Source organism: Pteropus alecto, unplaced genomic scaffold (genome assembly GCF_000325575.1).
Source record: "Pteropus alecto unplaced genomic scaffold, ASM32557v1 scaffold79, whole genome shotgun sequence".
Lineage (NCBI taxonomy): Eukaryota > Metazoa > Chordata > Mammalia > Chiroptera > Pteropodidae > Pteropus > Pteropus alecto.
This window is the reverse complement of record NW_006494612.1, coordinates 19,890,007-19,903,456: the sequence shown is the minus strand read 5'-3', so window position 1 is coordinate 19,903,456 and position 13,450 is coordinate 19,890,007. Positions and strand designations below refer to the sequence as shown.

The 13,450-nt window shown below is 37.0% G+C and overlaps 1 protein-coding gene across 12 annotated transcripts in view; it reads right to left on the bottom strand.

The window, feature by feature from the left end:
• L3MBTL3 (L3MBTL3, histone methyl-lysine binding protein) overlaps positions 1-13,450 on the bottom strand; it is a 101,716-nt gene that overhangs the window by 86,489 nt on the left and 1,777 nt on the right. For 9 of the 12 annotated variants that reach the window (XM_015600153.2, XM_006926160.3, XM_006926161.3 and 6 more), the window contains exon 2: positions 11,577-11,650. The exons of 1 other annotated variant lie outside the window; for it this stretch is intronic. The gene's annotated coding sequence lies outside the window, so the exon portion shown is untranslated. Of the gene's footprint in view, positions 1-9,416; positions 9,492-11,576; positions 11,651-13,140; positions 13,345-13,450 lie in introns of those variants that run through there. 2 more of the 12 variants (XM_025042438.1, XM_015600151.2) reach the window with 2 other exon arrangements.

The window sequence follows — 13,450 nt, the reverse complement described above, 5'->3', positions numbered from 1 at the left end:
GAAGCAGGCCCTCTCATACATTGATGGCCACATTACAATTGAAACAATCTTTGTGGAGATTTTCAGTAACATATCTACCAACTCAGCTACAGATATATGCACATATATAGAAAAGGAAAAATGTAAAAAGTCACTCAATATAGCAAATATTGGAAAAAAAACAAAGAGCCATTAATAAAGGCCAACTGTGGCACAGCTATAAAATGGCATATATGTCGTTATATATACTAAAAAAATGAGAAAGTTCTTTACATTCTGATGTAGAAAGAGCTCCACTGATATACTAATTTTATGCAAGATATAGATACTACATGCTACCATTTATATAAAACAAAAGGGGTTATACATAAATATGTGTATGGCCTATATGCGCATAGTCTATGTCTACAAGGATTTGTCAGAAACTGGTAACACTGGCTGCCTCCAGGAAGGGAACGATGGTTTGCTGAAAGACAGACATGAAAGGGAACTTTCTCTCTCTACATGTCTTTGTAACTGTTGAATGTTTAAATATTTTCTTAAAAGAAAAAAAGTAATAAATGTTTTAAAATTGTTTCAGGTTTATTTAAAGTAATTTATGTTATGAAATGCATGTCTTCCTATGTTTGTTATTGAAGCCAACAACTGAAGCTATAGCCTAGAAGTCACTAAGAGAAATCAACTTCCTCAAAGCTCCTGGGTAATTTAACTACTAAGTATTTAACTGTATATGCAAATGTATCAGCTTCACAGATCAATAAGAAAAGGAAGGGCAAGGTTCACTTCTCTACAGCACATAAGAAACATACAGCAGATCTTGGCATTTCCAGACTATTTAAGAGTTTCTACCATTCCTGAATGAAATCTGAAGTTCCAGCGACATTTAGTAATTTGTTATTTTGTGGAGACATGATTCTGAATCATACACACAATAAAGCTAAGAGGCAAGAACGAGTCGCTGCTACCGACCAAGGTCCAGGTATGCTCTTTGTCCGAGTGCTTAGTCTTAGCGCTATGGCCACTGTAAATAAAGTTAGAAAACTTTGTTTCTTCTTAAGAAATGAAAAAAAAAAAAAAAACAAAATTAACTGCTAGTTGATTCTAGTGTTGAGGGGAACATAGAAATGTTTATGAAAGTGATCGGTCCCAGCCACAAAATAGAGTTTCGGATAAATTAAAGATTGAAATGTCAAATGCAATGATGACTCAGACACATTTGTGTGAACAAAACTACCAAATGCTTCAAAAGGAAATAAGTAGAAAAGATGTGTGAATTTGTTTCAATAAGTGCTCCAGACAGTACAAAAATTGCTCATCACATAAAGTAAAGCAAGGTCTAGAGAGATCATTTACATTTTTCAGTTATACGTTAGTATCTGAAGGAAGAAATTACGTGCTACAGATTTTTTTTTCAAGCTAATTGGTGATGGTCTTTTGATATTTCCCTCACAACTGTCAAGAATCTACTGTATCTTATTTTGACTAGAGATAAACAGAGTTTATGTGTCCTTCATAATTCTCCCTTTACACAATCCCTTTGTTCATATCTGCCACAAGTGGATAAAACGGTGGCTGAGTGAGGGGCACAGACTCCCCCGGTGTTGAGCTCCTACAGTACATTCAAGATAAAAAGTCTGCCTGGAGCTGTGATGAAGAGATGACAGTCCCCTGAAAGATAAAGCAGCCCAATCTAGGATGCTCAAACGTAACGTAAAAGAGTGGGCCTTGCCTACAAACCAAAAGTCTGGATCTGCAGAGAAGGTGAGAAATAAAGATTACTAAGAAAGGGTACTAACTGTGGCCTGACCAGTCCTACTCCAACCATTGTTCTCAAATATTATATTTAAAAGACCAGCTAGTTAACATTCACTAAGACCAGTTAAAGAGTTTTAATTTTAGTTTTTTTTTCAAAAATTGCAAATTATAGCTTTATAGTTAATACACATATTTTTCAAAAATAAGGGATAGAGATAGTACAGCCATGAGTGGTTGTAAAATGGGTACCGACATTCATCTCAAAAGCAGCATCCGAGAACTGTATTAAAATTCTGTCATTCAGATGAAAAACTGATGTAACAGTGCCTGGTGTCAATGGACTAAACCAATTATGGTTAAGAAGGAAATACATCTCTGGTTAACAGTCAAGAATGCCAATTCTAAAACAGTGATCAAGAACCAAACAACTACTATGGAAGAGAGTAATATAGCAACAGGAAAAGCCAAGCTACACTGTGGGAAACCAATGCCTTGTTGCTAGGATGGTCCCTTTAATACCATCAACCGAAGCTGGCTTTCAGTTTACTTTGTAGAATACTCATCTGTCACTAACCAAATGCTGTAGCTGGCACACTGTGATATACTCTATAAAGTCCTAAATGTCATTCTTCAGTAAATAGATGCAAATCAAATACTTCATGGATCATCCTCAAAACTTGCCATATTCTCACAAGTTCCTCTTTCCACCCTTTACCCTTTCTTAAACCACTTCCTTCCTTTCCCCCTCCTCATTTCACTTTGCAAAGTTTGACAATTACCTACTCTGTGACTTCAGCCCAATTAACCTCTTGAAGTCTCAATTTCTTTATCTGTAAAGTGTGGAGAATAACAGAACCTTTCTTCATTGAGCAATGAGGCGGATTAGATGAGATAAGCCAGGTAGGTAATACCTTAGCACAGTGCCTATCACATAGTAAGCAATCAATAAAATGTTAACTTTTATGGTTTAACAATTATCTGAGTTCTTAAGAGCTGCCCAGGGACCTTAAAAACATTATGTAGTGGCTTTTTTTCCTTTCCTTTCATTTTATTTCAATAGCATCTATTATAGTAGGACATGTTTTCAAATCTACATCACAAGCTGTCAACTTTACTACATAAAAGTGGATATTTTATTGTTAATAATCCTTCATATTTACTTGGCTTCAGAAAAGACTGCTAGCTTTCTTATAAGAACAATACATTTGAAGTAATGGAGAAGGATGTGCCATGTAGGGAGAGAGCTGGACCTGAAGGCTCTGGTCTGACTATACATGCTAGGCCAGGCTTAGGCATTTAAACTAGATAAAAAGCTAGGGCAACATTTCCCAAAGTCTGCTCCTCAAAAATTAGCTTTTAGGAGACCATTTATTCATGTCCCATAATAAAAAGTTTTGTGGTAAAAGAGATTTAACACCCTCAGGATCTTTGAGAGATGTACAGCATACATCAGCAGTAGTGCAGCAATTTGTGAAGTGCTGTCTAAGCTGAAGTTTCCCACAGTCACTTAGCCTTGTGACTCTTATCACGGTGCATCGAGTTCCGTGGAACCCCCATTTGGGAAAATGCTGAGCTATGGATAATAAATTCAGGAAATAATATAAAAGTGGTAGTGTTTTATAGGGTAGAATTTATTAATCTTCAGGTTAGATTCAATTGCAGGGATGCTACCTTCTGGCCTAGCTCCCAGCCTGCATCCAAATGTTGAGATCTGTCTGATTCTCAAGAGTAACCTCAAGACCTGTAGTCCTTTAAGTCCAGGCTGGAGAAAGTGATCCTGAGAAAGATAAGGCCCTTACCTTCTAAGGTCTGTCTACAGTTTTCTGATTGCTCTCTGATGGCCTCCTTTGTACCTTCATGACACCACACAGGTACACAGCCTGTAAGGGTAGGACTCACATACCCACAAATACAAGCATATGTAGGAGTAAATCAAACAAAGGCCATAAGCCTAACACAGTAAAGAGATACAGACATACTGGAACAGAGGGTTTCTTCCATGCTTTGTCACTTAAAGGATCTCACTAATACCAGTTTATCTGGCCTTCATAACTACCTCTTGAGACTGACAGGTATTCTTATTCTCATTTTACATATGAGAAAAATAAGATCATCCGGACAAAAAAACCTTGCCCAACACAGAATTTAATGTAATGTAATGGTGAAAAGCACAGGCTCTGTACAATCTTGGGCAAGGTACCTACCCTCTACTGAGCTTTTGCTCCTTCATTTGAAAAATGGACTAGGAATATCTTCTTCACAGAGATTTAATTTTTTTTAATTATTCATGTCAGAGTGCTTTGCACACAGTGGACACTGAGTCCATGATACTAGTTATTTTGAAGAAAAGAAACAAGTAGCTTGTTCAGTGTTCGCATTCCCTTCAAACATAGGTATACCAGTGCAAAGCATATCAGGGTAGAGGAATGATAACTGTGCAATCAATACCTTTGCACCACAAAGCCCTATTTGATTTCTCAGGAGTTCAGAGATGGAGGTAGGAAAGAGCAGGGGTAAGGGGGATGAGAGGGTCAGGGAGTTTGTAAGAACAATGGTAAGACTCTGGGATTTCATGGACAAGTAAAATTTCAAAATGAATTTGGGAAATTGATGTAAAGTCAGTAACTATTAGTTTTGCCAAGCTCTTGTAAAGAACATTTTTAAATGTTCTTTAAAAAACATTTTTAAAAAGTAAGGACATAATCTCTGAATAACAACCCAAGACTAGGCCACTGGCAACCTTACTGTGACACTTTTGCTGAGGAGGCATGAAAGCTTCCTCACATACCAACTGTGGTTCCAGAACTTGCTTTCAAGAAAGCTGGTACAGAGACGAACAGCAAGCACAGTGGGAGATTACAGCAAGAAGCCAGCAGGAAAAAGAGATGAAAGCTATGGATCCTCCCCAAAGGGGACTAGAATGACTACAGTAAGAGTCTTTCTCTGTAGGAGTACTGGAATATGTGTACATAAAATGCAAGAAGAGGGGCTGGAAAGACAAAATCGCGACCCAGATTATAATACATATTACAATGTATCATGATCATCTATATTTGAAGACGAGACCTCGATTTATTCATTTCTTTATACCTTGTGAATATTTAAAGTAGTTACCAATAAAATGTATCAAACGAATAAAAAAGAAAGGGGAAACGCAAGACTTGTGACAGCAGGGCAAGGACTGGAGAGAGAGGAAATCAGGAAAAAAATCTTCATTTGTCTATCTACCTCATATACTCCAGTGAAAGTTCTATCTACCAACGAAGCTGCTAAGTATTTATTTACTTCTTTGGCAGAAGCATAACATTACTACTCCAAGAAACCCTCCTTATTTAAGCGTCAGTGGAGAACACATCAAAAGAAGTTAAATTCAAACCTCTTTAACAGGCTTATTCAATAGGATGAGAGAAAAATCTAAACTCACACTTGAAGCATCTCTCAACAAACACACAGTGCTACAAAGAAAAATTTTTCTTTCAAATCAAGCATGACAGATACCAGGTTTGATATTCTACTCACCCTGCCTGATAAGAACTCTGAATCGCACACATACTAGAATTGAGATCTGTTGTGGAGAGATGTAAAATTTTGCCCCGAGGGCCCAAGTTCACAGATTTTAGGTAGGCAAAACTCTAGATCATTTCAATGTGAGAAGTGAAATCTTAGTACCATCAAGAACAAACTCTTGAGAATCTAGGTCTTCTGTCCTTATCTATACTTACATAGTAGAAGCTTAAGTGGCAAAAAATCTATGCTTCCTTTAAATAATGGAATCAGTTATTCCTTCTTATTGATATTTTCTCAGAAACACTCCCCCCTGTATCTAGTGGTAATATTTTAGTGAGAAGGACCCTATTTAAACATAGCAAGGGTTTATCTGATTTTCTACCTTTTCTACCATGGAGATTATATGCAAAGGAGTAGTCACCAAATCTCAACTTCCTGCCCTTCCGTTTGTTACTGTATGAAGGATGAATTATTTGAGAGTCTGTGGCCTAACCTACATACTTCCTCTAAAGGAGGAACAGAAAATGAAAAATACCTTTTGAGAAAAAAAAATGTATAGAAAATGAAAACACAAACTGACATTAACAGGCCGATGGCATATTTAGTAGATTGTCATCAAATACTTTTATTTGAAGTTCAATTTTCAATGTACGGACTATAAAGATAACTCAATTTGAGGCAGAAACAGCCTGAAAAGTGCTATCACATCATCAACATTCTACACTAGTAGAATAATAGAAATTTTACACCATTAGAGGGATTCAAAGGGCATGAAAGAACAAGAACCTGTCTGACACAGATATTTCAATGCTGAGGCAAAACAAGTATGAACTTAAATTAAAAAAGAAAAACTAAAAGTAGTACCTTGTTCTTTTTTCTTACTTTACTTAATTTTTTTAAATGCTAAAAGTAGCATTGTCTTTTTTCTTATTCTGCTTCATACTTTTATAGTACATACAGCTAAAATTAAAAGACTTACACTTGATTTCTCTTTTGCAGGTAATAAATTAGATTTGACCAGATTTTATTTCTCTCATAGATGTTATGTCTATAGGCTTATTTTGATAACCATTTGTAGCTAACTTCCTTATCAATAGATTACACAGCTAGGCCTCAAACCTACCAAATAAGACCACAAACCAATAGGGTGAATTAGTTAGATCATTTAACAACCAGACCAGATTGACCACTGAGGAATTTCAATTCCTATTTCAGAATTCAATCAGGGTAACAGATGATGAAAAATAATCAACTGATTTTGGAGCCTGAACGATCATACTCAGAATGATCTAGTAAATGAACTAGTTTAATTCCATAAAATTACGCATAACATAAAACTGTGGTCCAATCTTAAAAAGACCTGGCACATAGTAGGTGATCAAAAAACTTTATTAGATAAAAAGAGCTTCAATTAAGGAAAAACAGTCCATTACCCTTAATAAATGCAGGTAATGGCATCCTTCTAAATCAGACTAAAGCTCTCTTGATGGACCGTAACTCATATAACAAATATTATATAACTCCCATTGCAACACAGAACCACCCAACGAATCAAAAGAGACTCTTCACTTCATTTTGTAAACATGGGCATACTCTTCTGGTTAAAGAGTATAACATCGGTAATTATAGCACTGCTGATGAATATATTCTTAGTCATAGTCTCTGTTTTCATTTTTTAATTTTGAATCTAGTACTGTACATTCCCCCTGCCCCCGTTATCTCTATCCCTCATTTTAATTTTCTTCTTTCCTTTTATAATCCTGGTTTTGAGTAAATTCCATCATCTTCTGAGGTCATTTATAAATTTATGTCCCATTCTATTCATTGACTGGTTGATTTATATTTTTTGATAACTAACCTCTTGTCTTAATCAGGTCTCCTCCTACAAAGAACAAATGAAAGTTTTTTAATAAATAAGCCCAGTAACTCCCAAACCTAATCTGAATATTTTGTTAACAGTTTGTGATCATTTCAAGGCCATGAGCTAGACTAAGGTGTTCTTTTCAGCATAACTCGGTAACTGGACTTTTCCCAATTCTTGGTTTGAAAAAGAAAACCGTGAACACTCAATGGAAAAAGAGGGAAAGTGAAGAGAGAGGTTTCTTCCCATTATTTTGTCTTATACCTGTTACCTACTGTTCATCTTAGTAAACCAACATATAAGAGAAAATACATTTATCTGGAAATGTAGTCTCTCAGAAATATTCTAGGAATTACTATTTTGAAAATCAGAAACTTAAAAAGACATAACAATCATAAGCCACTATCTTTTTCCCTGGTCCCACCCCTTCCAAACTGTATGATATGAACTCGGAGAAGTTACTAAGTATCTCTGAGTGCCAGTTTGCTCCAAACAAGAAATAATAATACCAAATGTTCAAGGTTAGTGAAAGTATTTGAGACAATACTCTGCCTAGAATAGTACCTGGGCATACAGAAGGCACTCAGTATTTGTTAAATGAATGAATGAATACAAAGTACCTAGCTTAATACTTGACATTCAGAAGGTACTCTAATACACGATTACACCTAACACAACATTTCACAGTGTTTCGTAGAGAGCACTCCACCTGCTAGGTTCCTACCTTGGGAACACGTTTAACACCACATCCAGTCTTACCACTATAGTACCTACCGCATTTTACCTACTGCATTCATCTTTACCATTCCTAGCAGTGAACCATGGCTTTGTTCTGTTAAATATCACCCTATGTGTTTAGGTTATTTCCTCAGACTAGATTATGTATACACTGAGGCCAAGGACTGCTGCTTTCTTTGTAGCCTCAGTATATTCATTCAACCCTGCCCTAAGTATTGATTCTCTGAAGCACTCTTTAACAGAGACTTTCGCAAAATAGATGCTCAATAAATATTTGTTGACTGACACAAAACACAGACTTATAAAAATAATAATAATGATGAAGGCATTTTACTATTACATATAATACAAATGTAATTCTTTGCGTCACTATCCAGGCCATTATTTTTAAGTACACATCTGAGGAAGAAACTGAGGCTCATCAGAAGATCACCCAACTTTACTCAATTTCCTCTCAAAAGTCCTTGCTCTTTCCACCAAACAACCCTGTCTCTTAAATAGAGATTTCTTAAAGGTCTTTTACAATCTTACTTCATAAATGAAACTCATGTTATATTTCAAGAGTACCCTTTTCTGGTATTTGGCTTTCATCTATTTGCTCCATAGCTGCTGCTGCAATGAATACAAACCAGTTCATAATCTGCCATTATTGACTCATATTCTCATGTCAGTGAAATCATTTAACTTAGTAAAGAGTAGAGATAACCTGAGAATACTCCCATTGTATTATGAAGCCCTTTACAAAATACAACTTCTACAGATGCCCTGAACTTCAAGACATCATATGTAAATATACACACATGTGAATATATAAGTAGTTCTCTTTAAATACCGTGTCTGCCAAAAAAAAAAAAAATAGTTCACTTTAAATACACTGTCCCCCAAATCCTTGTGAGGAATGAAACCCTCAATAGTAGCAAGTAGGAACAGTACTAGAAGAGTCAACTTTGTCAACACATTGGTCAAAGGAGAAAAGAAACAGCCCAAATCTATCAGCCTTGTGAGATGTATAATTCAGACACTCCTTGACATTCGGTAAAGAGATTCTTATTCATTTTTGGAGAATGGACATTAAAAAAGGGATGTAATGTATTGTGCTATGTGTATAGAATTATATACCATGGTCCTGCATTAGTTAACTCAGGAATCCATGTTTACTGGCTCACTGGCTCCCAAGGGTGCTACAGCCCTTATTCTTTTCTACTGGCACAAAGTACAGCTGTTATACTCTTATTAGCAGAGCTCAGAGTTCTATCTGCTCCTCCAGTAAGAGTCTAGGGAATTCCTGAAGGGCAAACACCTAATCTTTTAGTGTTCAGCACTGTAAGAACTCAATAAAAACTGGTTAACTAGTAGAAACATTGCCAGAGGGATCACTCAGGTTTCCCATCCTTGGGACCCCAACGGTACCTTTGTCCCATGCCACATAAAGTAACTTCTCTTGCAAATTCCCCAACCTAACTATATCTACTATAAATAGCCTTGGTTGAAATATATATTTCTTAGAAATAAACTACCAAAAAAAAAAAACCAAAAAACTCAGAGATTATTCAAGAATCAATCCTCAATTACTCACGGACTAATTAAACAGGACATATATTGCTTCTTTCACTATTGAGTTTTTGGATTCTTAGAACATTGATTGGATAACCTATAAGAAAAGAGAAATGAACTAAAACTAAAACTTATCAGAGTTGTCAAATTCAGTATCTTCAAATGAAAAATAATGACAGATAGCACTTGTGACTTTTTTTTTAATGTATAGACAATAGTTGGTTATAAGTAGCAAATGGGGTCTAAAAAACATAGGGGGTGGAGGAAGCCCTATATGGGCCTTTCCCTAAATGCAGTCACTTGCAGCATCCATTTCCTCTCCCCTATGGTCTAAATCCTTACTACCCCAGTTACCTATTTTCTCATTCTCATTTCCCAGCAGACTCATACAACTAAAATATTAATTACAGGACATAAATTCCCCTCACACCAACCTTTCTACTTTCATCACGTACCATTTCCACAGTTAGGCATCATTTTAAATTTGAAGTATTTATTTCGTTTATTCCTACCAATTAAATGACTAGTTTAGAAAAAATAAATTTCAGTTCATGTTCAGCACCATGTTGAAAATAGTCCTTTCTCTCAAAGAGCCAATATTGTAAAAGATAAACTACTTTCTTCCTAAAGAAATATCTTCTAGAAGTATTGTGACAAGACCATATTAATATATACATCAGAAACCAATCTAATCATTTTAGCCAGGAATCAAACCACTCTGTTCTGCCCTAAACGACCTATCTTCCACCCTTCACAAAGCATGGCTAAGATAAAATGGTAAAAGGACTACCAAACCTCTGAATTAATTCTTGATAGTTCTCAAAACTTATTTGATTTGATCCTTTCAACAAAGAAGCAAGGCAAGCACTGTTGTTTCCAGTTTCCGCATGGGGAAATGGGAAATGTAAGCTGAAAGAAGTAATATCTGACTTGCACGAGATATTAATGACTAAATTGTTTTCTGAGTCCTATTCTAGCACTCTATCCACAGCCCCAATGCTCCCCAAATGAAGAAAAATAATCAGTGTCCTCCACTCCACTCTGCATGGCTAAAAGACTCACCATCCTAGGAAACACATTCACTCTGCTTTAACTCCACTTCTGTCTGCATGATGTTCTTATCATTGATCTTGCCTCACTGTCTCTGCTGCATCAGACAGATGTACCACCTCTCTTTATTTTGCTAAAAACACTATTCAAGAAGATTTACAAGCAGAAAATGACAATAAACTCCTGTTAATTATTTTTATATCCATACTTATTCAGTTTTGACATTCAGACCACATCTATCCTGGTTATAAGGTGGTCCATGAGCATTATTAGTCCTGCTCAGAAAAGGTAAATATTCTTTTGTTTTAGCCCAACAACTACCAACAACTCCTTTAATACTCAAGACAGAGAAGGAAAGTGAAAGCAGCAGAAAAGGAGAGGGAAAGGATTAAAGGGGGAGAGAATATCATGCAGACAGAAGTAGAGTTAAGGCATAAATAGTAGAAAGCACTAGAGCAGCACAAATGTACTTTGATGCTCTACCCAAGTGAGGGCTGACTCATCTGCCTGAGACAGGACCTCTGTCCGGAAAGCACGTCCTGGATTACTGAGGAGAAACCAGCTCCCTCGAAAATTGTCAAAGGGGTCTTACTGGACAACAGCTATATTCCCTATGGAGATATATTGACAAGTCTATGCTAACACACTGAAGATTCACTACAACTCTATGACATGATATTTGGCAGAAGTCACCCCATGTTAGATTTAAGCCACAGAAATTATTTAAATACATCCAAAGTTCTTCTATTCGTCACCTACAAACTTTTACCAAGTAAAGTTCCAGAATCCTCCATATCATTGTGTATTTACACAAGTTATATTAATTTACAATTGCTTTGTTCTTGTTTTCCCACTTTTTCAATTCCAAAGAATAAAACAATTTACTTTCAGTAGAAAACAGGTGCAATTGAAATGCTCATTAAGAATCTAGTGAGAGCCAGTCCTAAGATTCTCAACTTTTCCCAGTTTTACTCCAGCTTCAATCAGTTAAGACTTTCATGAATTCAAAGCAGACCCCACAAAATGATGTTTTTCTGCCAACCTTGTCCCACACTCTTCTTCCTGATCCCCAGATGCAGCCCTTAACATTTGCAAATATATGAAGTACTCTGTTTCAACAAGCAAATCTTACCTAGCAGTGGTGAAGAAATAACTGTCTGGTGGTCCTCACAGTTGCTGTCCACCCCCAAGACTTCTCCCGAAAGTCTAGCATTGATTTAAAAATAGAAAAAGTGAAATCAAGGCACTGTCATAAAAACGCCTTCAAATTCACCATCCACAATTAAAAAGTTTAAATTTTGACTCATTAGATACTGCATAACTTCACACAACACTCAGTATATTAAATTGGTTCTGCATGATGTGAAATGGATTTTATCATTCATATCATTCCCCAGATCCTAAATTCCCATTAAAGTCCCTCCTATTGTATGACAACTGGGTAAAAGTTACAGGGATCATTTGATTCAACTTTAATTTCTCACTGCTTTTACCTTTAAAATTAAAGTTACTTTATAGAACACAGACTGGCAAAAGAATAGATATAATGTAAACAGTTTCTGTCCATATATTTAAGTGTTTAAATCAAATTATACAGAGTATTCAGAAATGTCTTATCCAGCGAAACAAAATTACACCCTTAGAACTAAATGAGACTATTTTACGACTATATATAACTTATGTAGTTAAGTTACTAAACACCAGCCTTAAATTATATTTATTACAGAAAAAAATGATCGGTTCATATACAAATTTCAATCAAAGGTCTTTTTTCATTTGTTTAAAGTTTTAAACATATATAATGTACTTTGTATTTTTATTAACACTCAAAATAAAATTATCCACTGTCTCCTGATTAAAAGTTGATCAAATGTACGGACGATAAGAGAACAAAAATTGTTTCTAATCCAGCGAGTGACTAAGCTCAAAATCTAGAATAAAAGCAAAGTGTTTTTCTCATATAGGTAATGACGGACGGAAGCTCCAGGGTCTAGGTCCTTAGAATTCCTTTGCTCTCGGATTTACTAAACTTTCTATTTCTGATCAGCATCCTTTCACACAACATCTGGCTGCTCACTCAGGTCCTCTAATTACTTCCACGTCTGAACGGGCTACGTAGCTACAAGTAAAGGCCAAACTTTGCTCTCGGCCTTCCGAACTTAAAGATGCGTTTAACCACTAGAGGTCTCCCCTTGGCCAGTTTTGCACGTTCGCTATTTTGCTGCACTTGAAACTTTCCGGAGAAATGCTCTACTCGAGTCAGTGTTTTTCTAAAAACTTGCGCAAAAATCCACGAGACCGAGCTAGCCAGTACGGAGACTCTTGGGCTCCCCAAACCAATAAAGATATCACAACAATGTTCTAGGAGAACCAAAATTAAAAATCGACGCACTCGTCCCGACCGCCCCCCCCCCCTTTCTTATTTCTCATCTCGGTTTCTCTTAAACTTAGAACAATTAAAAATCTATTTTTGTTTCTGTGCACTTTGAATGCTCTCTAATGCATTTTTCTGGCGGTACACTCGAGGTGGTTAAGGAGCCGGCCAAGGATGCAGGGAGGGGGAAGGGCCGAGCTCACAGTGCCCGAGGAAGTTGCATAAGGAAAGAGACTCCGTTTTTTGGGTCCCCTCAAAAAATCGGCGGGGAGGAGGAGGAAAAGGAAGCGAGGGGAGGGAGGGAAACCAAAGCGACGTTTACCTTCGTCTCCCCATGGAAGGGTGGGGTAAGAGCCATGGTCTTAGCGACCCTGCAGGGCGGCTCGTTACCCCCACCGTTCTCCGAGCGCAGACGGACAAACAGATACCCCCACCCCTCCACGGGGAAGGCGGGGAGGAGACCGCCCGCTTTTAAACTTTCTCTCACGGTCGCGCTGTGGGCCGTGCTTTGACCAGAAAGGGTGGGGGTGGGGGATTATAGGGCCTTTTTTCTTGGAAGGTAATTAAAGTTTTACCACCAGCACAAAAGTTGCGCCCTCCCCCCGCCCGTGCCACCGTACCCCGCCCCCCGC